The following is a 13,068-nucleotide window of genomic DNA, read 5'->3' on the forward strand; positions in this document are numbered from 1 at the left end:
TCGGGTACTTCAATCTTATGGACCAGTCAATCGGAGCCCTTCAGCTGGAAACGCACCGCATTAGCGACCATTATTTGTATTTAGTTAGCACAGCTGCTGCTTTCCTACACATCTCACACGATATCGATGTACGCCTAAAATTCCAAAACAACACTTTTATTTCATTTCAGAGCTACTTTCAGCTTCAAAAACCATTCCTCTGATATTCATACGAAGCTAGGCATCGTCGTAACCCGTTACGTTCATTACGCAAGGCTCACGAGAGGGGCGCAGGTTGCATCCGCGTAGACACAAAATTTTGCGCCGCCCAGCGTGGGGCTCGAACCCACAACGACCCTGAGATTAAGAGTCTCATGCTCTACCGACTGAGCTAGCCGGGCTCCACACAACGCGTCACGAGCCATACAGTATTTATGCGACCTGCGACCATCTATGGAAGATCCTTTTGACTACAGCTTATTTCCTGCTGCCACAAATGAGCTACAATTCCTATTCAATGAAATAAATTTTCCGAAAGGCATCAAATCTACTTGAAATGATACGTGGCTATCAGCACCATTATTCAACACACATGCTCGACTGTGCGCAGACGCCTGTGGCGCAGCTCTTGGGTCCTGAGTCAGACGCAGTAGTTCCAAAAATCTCTCCTGATCGACACTGTGCCGAAAATTTCGCTACACAACCCCTTTGTCTTGCTTGAGCTTCAGGTAGACGCCGGTTTGCAGCCAGGAAGCGGACAGCAGCAACTTTCAACTAGATTTGTAGTACTCAAACAACTCAGTAAAACAGCATGCATCTTTTGCAGAACTGGAAAAACTCGTCCGTGACAGGATTCGAACCCGCAATCTTCGGATCCGAAGTCCGACGCCTTATCCATTAGGCCACACGGTCACTGGCGCAATATGCTTCCCCACACACACCTCATTGTCGCCATTTGTACGCTTGCCGGAATGAATTTCCCATCTTTGACGCAATTCTCCATCTCCAATTTCAGTACTAAAAAGGCGACGCTACTTCTTGCTGTGTCCCATCGCAAGTTACATTCAAGCCCTTGTGACGCTGATCAAACAAGAGGTTGCAAATCAGCTTCAATTGCTTACTGCCATCTCAGTCGCTTGCAGAAGGTGCCTCACCCTATGTCATACAATGGCGAGTTGCCTCTATTACCAAAGCGGCGGCGCCGACGACGACGACGACAACCGCGAGGGTCTCTACCAGGGGTAGAAAATACATCACAAGAACTAAGTATTCCACGTCGGCATTCTCCGGAGACTGCCAAAAGCAGCAGTTTCTGGTGCCTACTTTAATAGCACCATTCGCACTATTCATTTGCGAGAGCATTTCTTAAATACCGAACCCATTCATAATTTTTTATATCCTTGACCGCTTTTTTCGGAAGATCTACGTTAGAAGGGGCTGTTACAAAATTCTTTTGCCTCCTGTGAGGATCGAACTCACGACCGCTGGTTTACTAGACCAGCGCTCTGCCACTGAGCTAAGGAGGCGCCGCCTAGTGCACGTTTCGGGTACTTCAATCTTATGGACCAGTCAATCGGAGCCCTTCAGCTGGAAACGCACCGCATTAGCGACCATTATTTGTATTTAGTTAGCACAGCTGCTGCTTTCCTACACATCTCACACGATGTCGATGTACGCCTAAAATTCCAAAACAACACTTTTATTTCATTTCAGAGCTACTTTCAGCTTCAAAAACCATTCCTCTGATATTCATACGAAGCTAGGCATCGTCGTAACCCGTTACGTTCATTACGCAAGGCTCACGAGAGGGGCGCAGGTTGCATCCGCGTAGACACAAAATTTTGCGCCGCCCAGCGTGGGGCTCGAACCCACGACCCTGAGATTAAGAGTCTCATGCTCTACCGACTGAGCTAGCCGGGCTCCACACAACGCGTCACGAGCCATACAGTATTTATGCGACCTGCGACCATCTATGGAAGATCCTTTTGACTACAGCTTATTTCCTGCTGCCACAAATGAGCTACAATTCCTATTCAATGAAATAAATTTTCCGAAAGGCATCAAATCTACTTGAAATGATACGTGGCTATCAGCACCATTATTCAACACACATGCTCGACTGTGCGCAGACGCCTGTGGCGCAGCTCTTGGGTCCTGAGTCAGACGCAGTAGTTCCAAAAATCTCTCCTGATCGGCACTGTGCCGAAAATTTCGCTACACAACCCCTTTGTCTTGCTTGAGCTTCAGGTAGACGCCGGTTTGCAGCCAGGAAGCGGACAGCAGCAACTTTCAACTAGATTTGTAGTACTCAAACAACTCAGTAAAACAGCATGCATCTTTTGCAGAACTGGAAAAACTCGTCCGTGACAGGATTCGAACCCGCAATCTTCGGATCCGAAGTCCGACGCCTTATCCATTAGGCCACACGGTCACTGGCGCAATATGCTTCCCCACACACACCTCATTGTCGCCATTTGTACGCTTGCCGGAATGAATTTCCCATCTTTGACGCAATTCTCCATCTCCAATTTCAGTACTAAAAAGGCGACGCTACTTCTTGCTGTGTCCCATCGCAAGTTACATTCAAGCCCTTGTGACGCTGATCAAACAAGAGGTTGCAAATCAGCTTCAATTGCTTACTGCCATCTCAGTCGCTTGCAGAAGGTGCCTCACCCTATGTCATACAATGGCGAGTTGCCTCTATTACCAAAGCGGCGGCGCCGACGACGACGACGACAACCGCGAGGGTCTCTACCAGGGGTAGAAAATACATCACAAGAACTAAGTATTCCACGTCGGCATTCTCCGGAGACTGCCAAAAGCAGCAGTTTCTGGTGCCTACTTTAATAGCACCATTCGCACTATTCATTTGCGAGAGCATTTCTTAAATACCGAACCCATTCATAATTTTTTATATCCTTGACCGCTTTTTTCGGAAGATCTACGTTAGAAGGGGCTGTTACAAAATTCTTTTGCCTCCTGTGAGGATCGAACTCACGACCGCTGGTTTACTAGACCAGCGCTCTGCCACTGAGCTAAGGAGGCGCCGCCTAGTGCACATTTCGGGTACTTCAATCTTATGGACCAGTCAATCGGAGCCCTTCAGCTGGAAACGCACCGCATTAGCGACCATTATTTGTATTTAGTTAGCACAGCTGCTGCTTTCCTACACATCTCACACGATATCGATGTACGCCTAAAATTCCAAAACAACACTTTTATTTCATTTCAGAGCTACTTTCAGCTTCAAAAACCATTCCTCTGATATTCATACGAAGCTAGGCATCGTCGTAACCCGTTACGTTCATTACGCAAGGCTCACGAGAGGGGCGCAGGTTGCATCCGCGTAGACACAAAATTTTGCGCCGCCCAGCGTGGGGCTCGAACCCACGACCCTGAGATTAAGAGTCTCATGCTCTACCGACTGAGCTAGCCGGGCTCCACACAACGCGTCACGAGCCATACAGTATTTATGCGACCTGCGACCATCTATGGAAGATCCTTTTGACTACAGCTTATTTCCTGCTGCCACAAATGAGCTACAATTCCTATTCAATGAAATAAATTTTTCGAAAGGCATCAAATCTACTTGAAATGATACGTGGCTATCAGCACCATTATTCAACACACATGCTCGACTGTGCGCAGACGCCTGTGGCGCAGCTCTTGGGTCCTGAGTCAGACGCAGTAGTTCCAAAAATCTCTCCTGATCGGCACTGTGCCGAAAATTTCGCTACACAACCCCTTTGTCTTGCTTGAGCTTCAGGTAGACGCCGGTTTGCAGCCAGGAAGCGGACAGCAGCAACTTTCAACTAGATTTGTAGTACTCAAACAACTCAGTAAAACAGCATGCATCTTTTGCAGAACTGGAAAAACTCGTCCGTGACAGGATTCGAACCCGCAATCTTCGGATCCGAAGTCCGACGCCTTATCCATTAGGCCACACGGTCACTGGCGCAATATGCTTCCCCACACACACCTCATTGTCGCCATTTGTACGCTTGCCGGAATGAATTTCCCATCTTTGACGCAATTCTCCATCTCCAATTTCAGTACTAAAAAGGCGACGCTACTTCTTGCTGTGTCCCATCGCAAGTTACATTCAAGCCCTTGTGACGCTGATCAAACAAGAGGTTGCAAATCAGCTTCAATTGCTTACTGCCATCTCAGTCGCTTGCAGAAGGTGCCTCACCCTATGTCATACAATGGCGAGTTGCCTCTATTACCAAAGCGGCGGCGGCGCCGACGACGACGACGACAACCGCGAGTGTCTCTACCAGGGGTAGAAAATACATCACAAGAACTAAGTATTCCACGTCGGCATTCTCCGGAGACTGCCAAAAGCAGCAGTTTCTGGTGCCTACTTTAATAGCACCATTCGCACTATTCATTTGCGAGAGCATTTCTTAAATACCGAACCCATTCATAATTTTTTATATCCTTGACCGCTTTTTTCGGAAGATCTACGTTAGAAGGGGCTGTTACAAAATTCTTTTGCCTCCTGTGAGGATCGAACTCACGACCGCTGGTTTACTAGACCAGCGCTCTGCCACTGAGTTAAGGAGGCGCCGCCTAGTGCACATTTCGGGTACTTCAATCTTATGGACCAGTCAATCGGAGCCCTTCAGCTGGAAACGCACCGCATTAGCGACCATTATTTGTATTTAGTTAGCACAGCTGCTGCTTTCCTACACATCTCACACGATATCGATGTACGCCTAAAATTCCAAAACAACACTTTTATTTCATTTCAGAGCTACTTTCAGCTTCAAAAACCATTCCTCTGATATTCATACGAAGCTAGGCATCGTCGTAACCCGTTACGTTCATTACGCAAGGCTCACGAGAGGGGCGCAGGTTGCATCCGTGTAGACACAAAATTTTGCGCCGCCCAGCGTGGGGCTCGAACCCACGACCCTGAGATTAAGAGTCTCATGCTCTACCGACTGAACTAGCCGGGCTCCACACAACGCGTCACGAGCCATACAGTATTTATGCGACCTGCGACCATCTATGGAAGATCCTTTTGACTACAGCTTATTTCCTGCTGCCACAAATGAGCTACAATTCCTATTCAATGAAATAAATTTTCCGAAAGGCATCAAATCTACTTGAAATGATACGTGGCTATCAGCACCATTATTCAACACACATGCTCGACTGTGCGCAGACGCCTGTGGCGCAGCTCTTGGGTCCTGAGTCAGACGCAGTAGTTCCAAAAATCTCTCCTGATCGGCACTGTGCCGAAAATTTCGCTACACAACCCCTTTGTCTTGCTTGAGCTTCAGGTAGACGCCGGTTTGCAGCCAGGAAGCGGACAGCAGCAACTTTCAACTAGATTTGTAGTACTCAAACAACTCAGTAAAACAGCATGCATCTTTTGCAGAACTGGAAAAACTCGACCGTGACAGGATTCGAACCTGCAATCTTCGGATCCGAAGTCCGACGCCTTATCCATTAGGCCACACGGTCACTGGCGCAATATGCTTCCCCACACACACCTCATTGTCGCCATTTGTACGCTTGCCGGAATGAATTTCCCATCTTTGACGCAATTCTCCATCTCCAATTTCAGTACTAAAAAGGCGACGCTACTTCTTGCTGTGTCCCATCGCAAGTTACATTCAAGCCCTTGTGACGCTGATCAAACAAGAGGTTGCAAATCAGCTTCAATTGCTTACTGCCATCTCAGTCGCTTGCAGAAGGTGCCTCACCCTATGTCATACAATGGCGAGTTGCCTCTATTACCAAAGCGGCGGCGGCGCCGACGACGACGACGACAACCGCGAGGGTCTCTACCAGGGGTAGAAAATACATCACAAGAACTAAGTATTCCACGTCGGCATTCTCCGGAGACTGCCAAAAGCAGCAGTTTTTTTTTTTTTGTTTTTTTTCTTTATTGTTATTTTCAAACCCGTACAAACAGGCAGGCTGCCAGCAGCATGGTACGCCGCTCTTCAGCCGTAGAGGAGTTAAAGATAGAACAGAAAGAATACACAAATGTGACATAACGGTGGGTAATAAAACAGTAGACACATAAAGACAAACACGGAGCCGTTCACACTTGACGAAAATTCACTACAAACTGTTGTCACGACGCACTAACACTGAAGATGGCGATGGCACAGGTGAACGATGGAGTATGACGGGAACACTGAACACGAAACACGACGGCACTCACGAGACACTGATGGCGACGATCTCCGGCGCGCGAATGTCCACTCAGCGTGTACGAGTCCGGGGACCTGCCAAGAGAGGAGGTGGAGGAGGAGGAAGGGGAAATGGGAGAGGGGAGAGCAGAGATGCCATGGGCAAAGGAGAGAGGGGGAGGGAGGTAGGGGGAGTGAAGCCCAAAAGCAGCAGTTTCTGGTGCCTACTTTAATAGCACCATTCGCACTATTCATTTGCGAGAGCATTTCTTAAATACCGAACCCATTCATAATTTTTTATATCCTTGACCGCTTTTTTCGGAAGATCTACGTTAGAAGGGGCTGTTACAAAATTCTTTTGCCTCCTGTGAGGATCGAACTCACGACCGCTGGTTTACTAGACCAGCGCTCTGCCACTGAGCTAAGGAGGCGCCGCCTAGTGCACATTTCGGGTACTTCAATCTTATGGACCAGTCAATCGGAGCCCTTCAGCTGGAAACGCACCGCATTAGCGACCATTATTTGTATTTAGTTAGCACAGCTGCTGCTTTCCTACACATCTCACACGATATCGATGTACGCCTAAAATTCCAAAACAACACTTTTATTTCATTTCAGAGCTACTTTCAGCTTCAAAAACCATTCCTCTGATATTCATACGAAGCTAGGCATCGTCGTAACCCGTTACGTTCATTACGCAAGGCTCACGAGAGGGGCGCAGGTTGCATCCGCGTAGACACAAAATTTTGCGCCGCCCAGCGTGGGGCTCGAACCCACGACCCTGAGATTAAGAGTCTCATGCTCTACCGACTGAGCTAGCCGGGCTCCACACAACGCGTCACGAGCCATACAGTATTTATGCGACCTGCGACCATCTATGGAAGATCCTTTTGACTACAGCTTATTTCCTGCTGCCACAAATGAGCTACAATTCCTATTCAATGAAATAAATTTTCCGAAAGGCATCAAATCTACTTGAAATGATACGTGGCTATCAGCACCATTATTCAACACACATGCTCGACTGTGCGCAGACGCCTGTGGCGCAGCTCTTGGGTCCTGAGTCAGACGCAGTAGTTCCAAAAATCTCTCCTGATCGGCACTGTGCCGAAAATTTCGCTACACAACCCCTTTGTCTTGCTTGAGCTTCAGGTAGACGCCGGTTTGCAGCCAGGAAGCGGACAGCAGCAACTTTCAACTAGATTTGTAGTACTCAAACAACTCAGTAAAACAGCATGCATCTTTTGCAGAACTGGAAAAACTCGTCCGTGACAGGATTCGAACCCGCAATCTTCGGATCCGAAGTCCGACGCCTTATCCATTAGGCCACACGGTCACTGGCGCAATATGCTTCCCCACACACACCTCATTGTCGCCATTTGTACGCTTGCCGGAATGAATTTCCCATCTTTGACGCAATTCTCCATCTCCAATTTCAGTACTAAAAAGGCGACGCTACTTCTTGCTGTGTCCCATCGCAAGTTACATTCAAGCCCTTGTGACGCTGATCAAACAAGAGGTTGCAAATCAGCTTCAATTGCTTACTGCCATCTCAGTCGCTTGCAGAAGGTGCCTCACCCTATGTCATACAATGGCGAGTTGCCTCTATTACCAAAGCGGCGGCGGCGCCGACGACGACGACGACAACCGCGAGGGTCTCTACCAGGGGTAGAAAATACATCACAAGAACTAAGTATTCCACGTCGGCATTCTCCGGAGACTGCCAAAAGCAGCAGTTTCTGGTGCCTACTTTAATAGCACCATTCGCACTATTCATTTGCGAGAGCATTTCTTAAATACCGAACCCATTCATAATTTTTTATATCCTTGACCGCTTTTTTCGGAAGATCTACGTTAGAAGGGGCTGTTACAAAATTCTTTTGCCTCCTGTGAGGATCGAACTCACGACCGCTGGTTTACTAGACCAGCGCTCTGCCACTGAGCTAAGGAGGCGCCGCCTAGTGCACATTTCGGGTACTTCAATCTTATGGACCAGTCAATCGGAGCCCTTCAGCTGGAAACGCACCGCATTAGCGACCATTATTTGTATTTAGTTAGCACAGCTGCTGCTTTCCTACACATCTCACACGATATCGATGTACGCCTAAAATTCCAAAACAACACTTTTATTTCATTTCAGAGCTACTTTCAGCTTCAAAAACCATTCCTCTGATATTCATACGAAGCTAGGCATCGTCGTAACCCGTTACGTTCATTACGCAAGGCTCACGAGAGGGGCGCAGGTTGCATCCGCGTAGACACAAAATTTTGCGCCGCCCAGCGTGGGGCTCGAACCCACGACCCTGAGATTAAGAGTCTCATGCTCTACCGACTGAGCTAGCCGGGCTCCACACAACGCGTCACGAGCCATACAGTATTTATGCGACCTGCGACCATCTATGGAAGATCCTTTTGACTACAGCTTATTTCCTGCTGCCACAAATGAGCTACAATTCCTATTCAATGAAATAAATTTTCCGAAAGGCATCAAATCTACTTGAAATGATACGTGGCTATCAGCACCATTATTCAACACACATGCTCGACTGTGCGCAGACGCCTGTGGCGCAGCTCTTGGGTCCTGAGTCAGACGCAGTAGTTCCAAAAATCTCTCCTGATCGGCACTGTGCCGAAAATTTCGCTACACAACCCCTTTGTCTTGCTTGAGCTTCAGGTAGACGCCGGTTTGCAGCCAGGAAGCGGACAGCAGCAACTTTCAACTAGATTTGTAGTACTCAAACAACTCAGTAAAACAGCATGCATCTTTTGCAGAACTGGAAAAACTCGACCGTGACAGGATTCGAACCCGCAATCTTCGGATCCGAAGTCCGACGCCTTATCCATTAGGCCACACGGTCACTGGCGCAATATGCTTCCCCACACACACCTCATTGTCGCCATTTGTACGCTTGCCGGAATGAATTTCCCATCTTTGACGCAATTCTCCATCTCCAATTTCAGTACTAAAAAGGCGACGCTACTTCTTGCTGTGTCCCATCGCAAGTTACATTCAAGCCCTTGTGACGCTGATCAAACAAGAGGTTGCAAATCAGCTTCAATTGCTTACTGCCATCTCAGTCGCTTGCAGAAGGTGCCTCACCCTATGTCATACAATGGCGAGTTGCCTCTATTACCAAAGCGGCGGCGGCGCCGACGACGACGACGACGACAACCGCGAGGGTCTCTACCAGGGGTAGAAAATACATCACAAGAACTAAGTATTCCACGTCGGCATTCTCCGGAGACTGCCAAAAGCAGCAGTTTCTGGTGCCTACTTTAATAGCACCATTCGCACTATTCATTTGCGAGAGCATTTCTTAAATACCGAACCCATTCATAATTTTTTATATCCTTGACCGCTTTTTTCGGAAGATCTACGTTAGAAGGGGCTGTTACAAAATTCTTTTGCCTCCTGTGAGGATCGAACTCACGACCGCTGGTTTACTAGACCAGCGCTCTGCCACTGAGCTAAGGTGGCGCCGCCTAGTGCACATTTCGGGTACTTCAATCTTATGGACCAGTCAATCGGAGCCCTTCAGCTGGAAACGCACCGCATTAGCGACCATTATTTGTATTTAGTTAGCACAGCTGCTGCTTTCCTACACATCTCACACGATATCGATGTACGCCTAAAATTCCAAAACAACACTTTTATTTCATTTCAGAGCTACTTTCAGCTTCAAAAACCATTCCTCTGATATTCATACGAAGCTAGGCATCGTCGTAACCCGTTACGTTCATTACGCAAGGCTCACGAGAGGGGCGCAGGTTGCATCCGCGTAGACACAAAATTTTGCGCCGCCCAGCGTGGGGCTCGAACCCACGACCCTGAGATTAAGAGTCTCATGCTCTACCGACTGAGCTAGCCGGGCTCCACACAACGCGTCACGAGCCATACAGTATTTATGCGACCTGCGACCATCTATGGAAGATCCTTTTGACTACAGCTTATTTCCTGCTGCCACAAATGAGCTACAATTCCTATTCAATGAAATAAATTTTCCGAAAGGCATCAAATCTACTTGAAATGATACGTGGCTATCAGCACCATTATTCAACACACATGCTCGACTGTGCGCAGACGCCTGTGGCGCAGCTCTTGGGTCCTGAGTCAGACGCAGTAGTTCCAAAAATCTCTCCTGATCGGCACTGTGCCGAAAATTTCGCTACACAACCCCTTTGTCTTGCTTGAGCTTCAGGTAGACGCCGGTTTGCAGCCAGGAAGCGGACAGCAGCAACTTTCAACTAGATTTGTAGTACTCAAACAACTCAGTAAAACAGCATGCATCTTTTGCAGAACTGGAAAAACTCGACCGTGACAGGATTCGAACCTGCAATCTTCGGATCCGAAGTCCGACGCCTTATCCATTAGGCCACACGGTCACTGGCGCAATATGCTTCCCCACACACACCTCATTGTCGCCATTTGTACGCTTGCCGGAATGAATTTCCCATCTTTGACGCAATTCTCCATCTCCAATTTCAGTACTAAAAAGGCGACGCTACTTCTTGCTGTGTCCCATCGCAAGTTACATTCAAGCCCTTGTGACGCTGATCAAACAAGAGGTTGCAAATCAGCTTCAATTGCTTACTGCCATCTCAGTCGCTTGCAGAAGGTGCCTCACCCTATGTCACACAATGGCGAGTTGCCTCTATTACCAAAGCGGCGGCGGCGCCGACGACGACGACGACAACCGCGAGGGTCTCTACCAGGGGTAGAAAATACATCACAAGAACTAAGTATTCCACGTCGGCATTCTCCGGAGACTGCCAAAAGCAGCAGTTTCTGGTGCCTACTTTAATAGCACCATTCGCACTATTCATTTGCGAGAGCATTTCTTAAATACCGAACCCATTCATAATTTTTTATATCCTTGACCGCTTTTTTCGGAAGATCTACGTTAGAAGGGGCTGTTACAAAATTCTTTTGCCTCCTGTGAGGATCGAACTCACGACCGCTGGTTTACTAGACCAGCGCTCTGCCACTGAGCTAAGGTGGCGCCGCCTAGTGCACATTTCGGGTACTTCAATCTTATGGACCAGTCAATCGGAGCCCTTCAGCTGGAAACGCACCGCATTAGCGACCATTATTTGTATTTAGTTAGCACAGCTGCTGCTTTCCTACACATCTCACACGATATCGATGTACGCCTAAAATTCCAAAACAACACTTTTATTTCATTTCAGAGCTACTTTCAGCTTCAAAAACCATTCCTCTGATATTCATACGAAGCTAGGCATCGTCGTAACCCGTTACGTTCATTACGCAAGGCTCACGAGAGGGGCGCAGGTTGCATCCGCGTAGACACAAAATTTTGCGCCGCCCAGCGTGGGGCTCGAACCCACGACCCTGAGATTAAGAGTCTCATGCTCTACCGACTGAGCTAGCCGGGCTCCACACAACGCGTCACGAGCCATACAGTATTTATGCGACCTGCGACCATCTATGGAAGATCCTTTTGACTACAGCTTATTTCCTGCTGCCACAAATGAGCTACAATTCCTATTCAATGAAATAAATTTTCCGAAAGGCATCAAATCTACTTGAAATGATACGTGGCTATCAGCACCATTATTCAACACACATGCTCGACTGTGCGCAGACGCCTGTGGCGCAGCTCTTGGGTCCTGAGTCAGACGCAGTAGTTCCAAAAATCTCTCCTGATCGGCACTGTGCCGAAAATTTCGCTACACAACCCCTTTGTCTTGCTTGAGCTTCAGGTAGACGCCGGTTTGCAGCCAGGAAGCGGACAGCAGCAACTTTCAACTAGATTTGTAGTACTCAAACAACTCAGTAAAACAGCATGCATCTTTTGCAGAACTGGAAAAACTCGACCGTGACAGGATTCGAACCTGCAATCTTCGGATCCGAAGTCCGACGCCTTATCCATTAGGCCACACGGTCACTGGCGCAATATGCTTCCCCACACACACCTCATTGTCGCCATTTGTACGCTTGCCGGAATGAATTTCCCATCTTTGACGCAATTCTCCATCTCCAATTTCAGTACTAAAAAGGCGACGCTACTTCTTGCTGTGTCCCATCGCAAGTTACATTCAAGCCCTTGTGACGCTGATCAAACAAGAGGTTGCAAATCAGCTTCAATTGCTTACTGCCATCTCAGTCGCTTGCAGAAGGTGCCTCACCCTATGTCACACAATGGCGAGTTGCCTCTATTACCAAAGCGGCGGCGGCGCCGACGACGACGACGACAACCGCGAGGGTCTCTACCAGGGGTAGAAAATACATCACAAGAACTAAGTATTCCACGTCGGCATTCTCCGGAGACTGCCAAAAGCAGCAGTTTCTGGTGCCTACTTTAATAGCACCATTCGCACTATTCATTTGCGAGAGCATTTCTTAAATACCGAACCCATTCATAATTTTTTATATCCTTGACCGCTTTTTTCGGAAGATCTACGTTAGAAGGGGCTGTTACAAAATTCTTTTGCCTCCTGTGAGGATCGAACTCACGACCGCTGGTTTACTAGACCAGCGCTCTGCCACTGAGCTAAGGAGGCGCCGCCTAGTGCACATTTCGGGTACTTCAATCTTATGGACCAGTCAATCGGAGCCCTTCAGCTGGAAACGCACCGCATTAGCGACCATTATTTGTATTTAGTTAGCACAGCTGCTGCTTTCCTACACATCTCACACGATATCGATGTACGCCTAAAATTCCAAAACAACACTTTTATTTCATTTCAGAGCTACTTTCAGCTTCAAAAACCATTCCTCTGATATTCATACGAAGCTAGGCATCGTCGTAACCCGTTACGTTCATTACGCAAGGCTCACGAGAGGGGCGCAGGTTGCATCCGCGTAGACACAAAATTTTGCGCCGCCCAGCGTGGGGCTCGAACCCACGACCCTGAGATTAAGAGTCTCATGCTCTACCGACTGAGCTAGCCGGGCTCCACACAACGCGTCACGAGCCAT

At 48.1% G+C, this 13,068-nt stretch overlaps 25 non-coding genes across 25 annotated transcripts; all 25 read right to left on the reverse strand.

Moving 5' to 3' along the window:
* Nucleotides 1–304: 304 nt before the first annotated feature.
* On the reverse strand, nucleotides 305–380 carry Trnak-cuu. The gene has a single exon. It is a non-coding gene; the product is annotated as a tRNA-Lys (tRNA).
* A 438-nt stretch (nucleotides 381–818) lies between these two features.
* On the reverse strand, nucleotides 819–891 carry Trnar-ucg. The gene has a single exon. It is a non-coding gene; the product is annotated as a tRNA-Arg (tRNA).
* Nucleotides 892–1,433: 542 nt separating this feature from the next.
* On the reverse strand, nucleotides 1,434–1,505 carry Trnat-agu. Its single transcript has one exon. It is a non-coding gene; the product is annotated as a tRNA-Thr (tRNA).
* Nucleotides 1,506–1,826: 321 nt separating this feature from the next.
* On the reverse strand, nucleotides 1,827–1,899 carry Trnak-cuu. The gene has a single exon. It is a non-coding gene; the product is annotated as a tRNA-Lys (tRNA).
* Nucleotides 1,900–2,337: 438 nt separating this feature from the next.
* Nucleotides 2,338–2,410, reverse strand: Trnar-ucg. The gene has a single exon. It is a non-coding gene; the product is annotated as a tRNA-Arg (tRNA).
* A 542-nt stretch (nucleotides 2,411–2,952) lies between these two features.
* On the reverse strand, nucleotides 2,953–3,024 carry Trnat-agu. Its single transcript has one exon. It is a non-coding gene; the product is annotated as a tRNA-Thr (tRNA).
* Nucleotides 3,025–3,345: 321 nt separating this feature from the next.
* Nucleotides 3,346–3,418, reverse strand: Trnak-cuu. Its single transcript has one exon. It is a non-coding gene; the product is annotated as a tRNA-Lys (tRNA).
* A 438-nt stretch (nucleotides 3,419–3,856) lies between these two features.
* Nucleotides 3,857–3,929, reverse strand: Trnar-ucg. The gene has a single exon. It is a non-coding gene; the product is annotated as a tRNA-Arg (tRNA).
* Nucleotides 3,930–4,474: 545 nt separating this feature from the next.
* On the reverse strand, nucleotides 4,475–4,546 carry Trnat-agu. The gene has a single exon. It is a non-coding gene; the product is annotated as a tRNA-Thr (tRNA).
* A 321-nt stretch (nucleotides 4,547–4,867) lies between these two features.
* Nucleotides 4,868–4,940, reverse strand: Trnak-cuu. Its single transcript has one exon. It is a non-coding gene; the product is annotated as a tRNA-Lys (tRNA).
* A 438-nt stretch (nucleotides 4,941–5,378) lies between these two features.
* Nucleotides 5,379–5,451, reverse strand: Trnar-ucg. Its single transcript has one exon. It is a non-coding gene; the product is annotated as a tRNA-Arg (tRNA).
* Nucleotides 5,452–6,487: 1,036 nt separating this feature from the next.
* Trnat-agu lies at nucleotides 6,488–6,559 on the reverse strand. The gene has a single exon. It is a non-coding gene; the product is annotated as a tRNA-Thr (tRNA).
* A 321-nt stretch (nucleotides 6,560–6,880) lies between these two features.
* Nucleotides 6,881–6,953, reverse strand: Trnak-cuu. The gene has a single exon. It is a non-coding gene; the product is annotated as a tRNA-Lys (tRNA).
* A 438-nt stretch (nucleotides 6,954–7,391) lies between these two features.
* Nucleotides 7,392–7,464, reverse strand: Trnar-ucg. Its single transcript has one exon. It is a non-coding gene; the product is annotated as a tRNA-Arg (tRNA).
* A 545-nt stretch (nucleotides 7,465–8,009) lies between these two features.
* On the reverse strand, nucleotides 8,010–8,081 carry Trnat-agu. Its single transcript has one exon. It is a non-coding gene; the product is annotated as a tRNA-Thr (tRNA).
* Nucleotides 8,082–8,402: 321 nt separating this feature from the next.
* Trnak-cuu lies at nucleotides 8,403–8,475 on the reverse strand. The gene has a single exon. It is a non-coding gene; the product is annotated as a tRNA-Lys (tRNA).
* A 438-nt stretch (nucleotides 8,476–8,913) lies between these two features.
* Trnar-ucg lies at nucleotides 8,914–8,986 on the reverse strand. Its single transcript has one exon. It is a non-coding gene; the product is annotated as a tRNA-Arg (tRNA).
* Nucleotides 8,987–9,534: 548 nt separating this feature from the next.
* Trnat-agu lies at nucleotides 9,535–9,606 on the reverse strand. The gene has a single exon. It is a non-coding gene; the product is annotated as a tRNA-Thr (tRNA).
* A 321-nt stretch (nucleotides 9,607–9,927) lies between these two features.
* On the reverse strand, nucleotides 9,928–10,000 carry Trnak-cuu. The gene has a single exon. It is a non-coding gene; the product is annotated as a tRNA-Lys (tRNA).
* A 438-nt stretch (nucleotides 10,001–10,438) lies between these two features.
* Nucleotides 10,439–10,511, reverse strand: Trnar-ucg. Its single transcript has one exon. It is a non-coding gene; the product is annotated as a tRNA-Arg (tRNA).
* Nucleotides 10,512–11,056: 545 nt separating this feature from the next.
* Nucleotides 11,057–11,128, reverse strand: Trnat-agu. Its single transcript has one exon. It is a non-coding gene; the product is annotated as a tRNA-Thr (tRNA).
* A 321-nt stretch (nucleotides 11,129–11,449) lies between these two features.
* On the reverse strand, nucleotides 11,450–11,522 carry Trnak-cuu. The gene has a single exon. It is a non-coding gene; the product is annotated as a tRNA-Lys (tRNA).
* Nucleotides 11,523–11,960: 438 nt separating this feature from the next.
* Nucleotides 11,961–12,033, reverse strand: Trnar-ucg. The gene has a single exon. It is a non-coding gene; the product is annotated as a tRNA-Arg (tRNA).
* Nucleotides 12,034–12,578: 545 nt separating this feature from the next.
* Nucleotides 12,579–12,650, reverse strand: Trnat-agu. Its single transcript has one exon. It is a non-coding gene; the product is annotated as a tRNA-Thr (tRNA).
* Nucleotides 12,651–12,971: 321 nt separating this feature from the next.
* Nucleotides 12,972–13,044, reverse strand: Trnak-cuu. Its single transcript has one exon. It is a non-coding gene; the product is annotated as a tRNA-Lys (tRNA).
* Between the last annotated feature and the right edge of the window lie 24 nt (nucleotides 13,045–13,068).

Source organism: Schistocerca piceifrons, unplaced genomic scaffold (genome assembly GCF_021461385.2).
Source record: "Schistocerca piceifrons isolate TAMUIC-IGC-003096 unplaced genomic scaffold, iqSchPice1.1 HiC_scaffold_1813, whole genome shotgun sequence".
NCBI lineage: Eukaryota > Metazoa > Arthropoda > Insecta > Orthoptera > Acrididae > Schistocerca > Schistocerca piceifrons.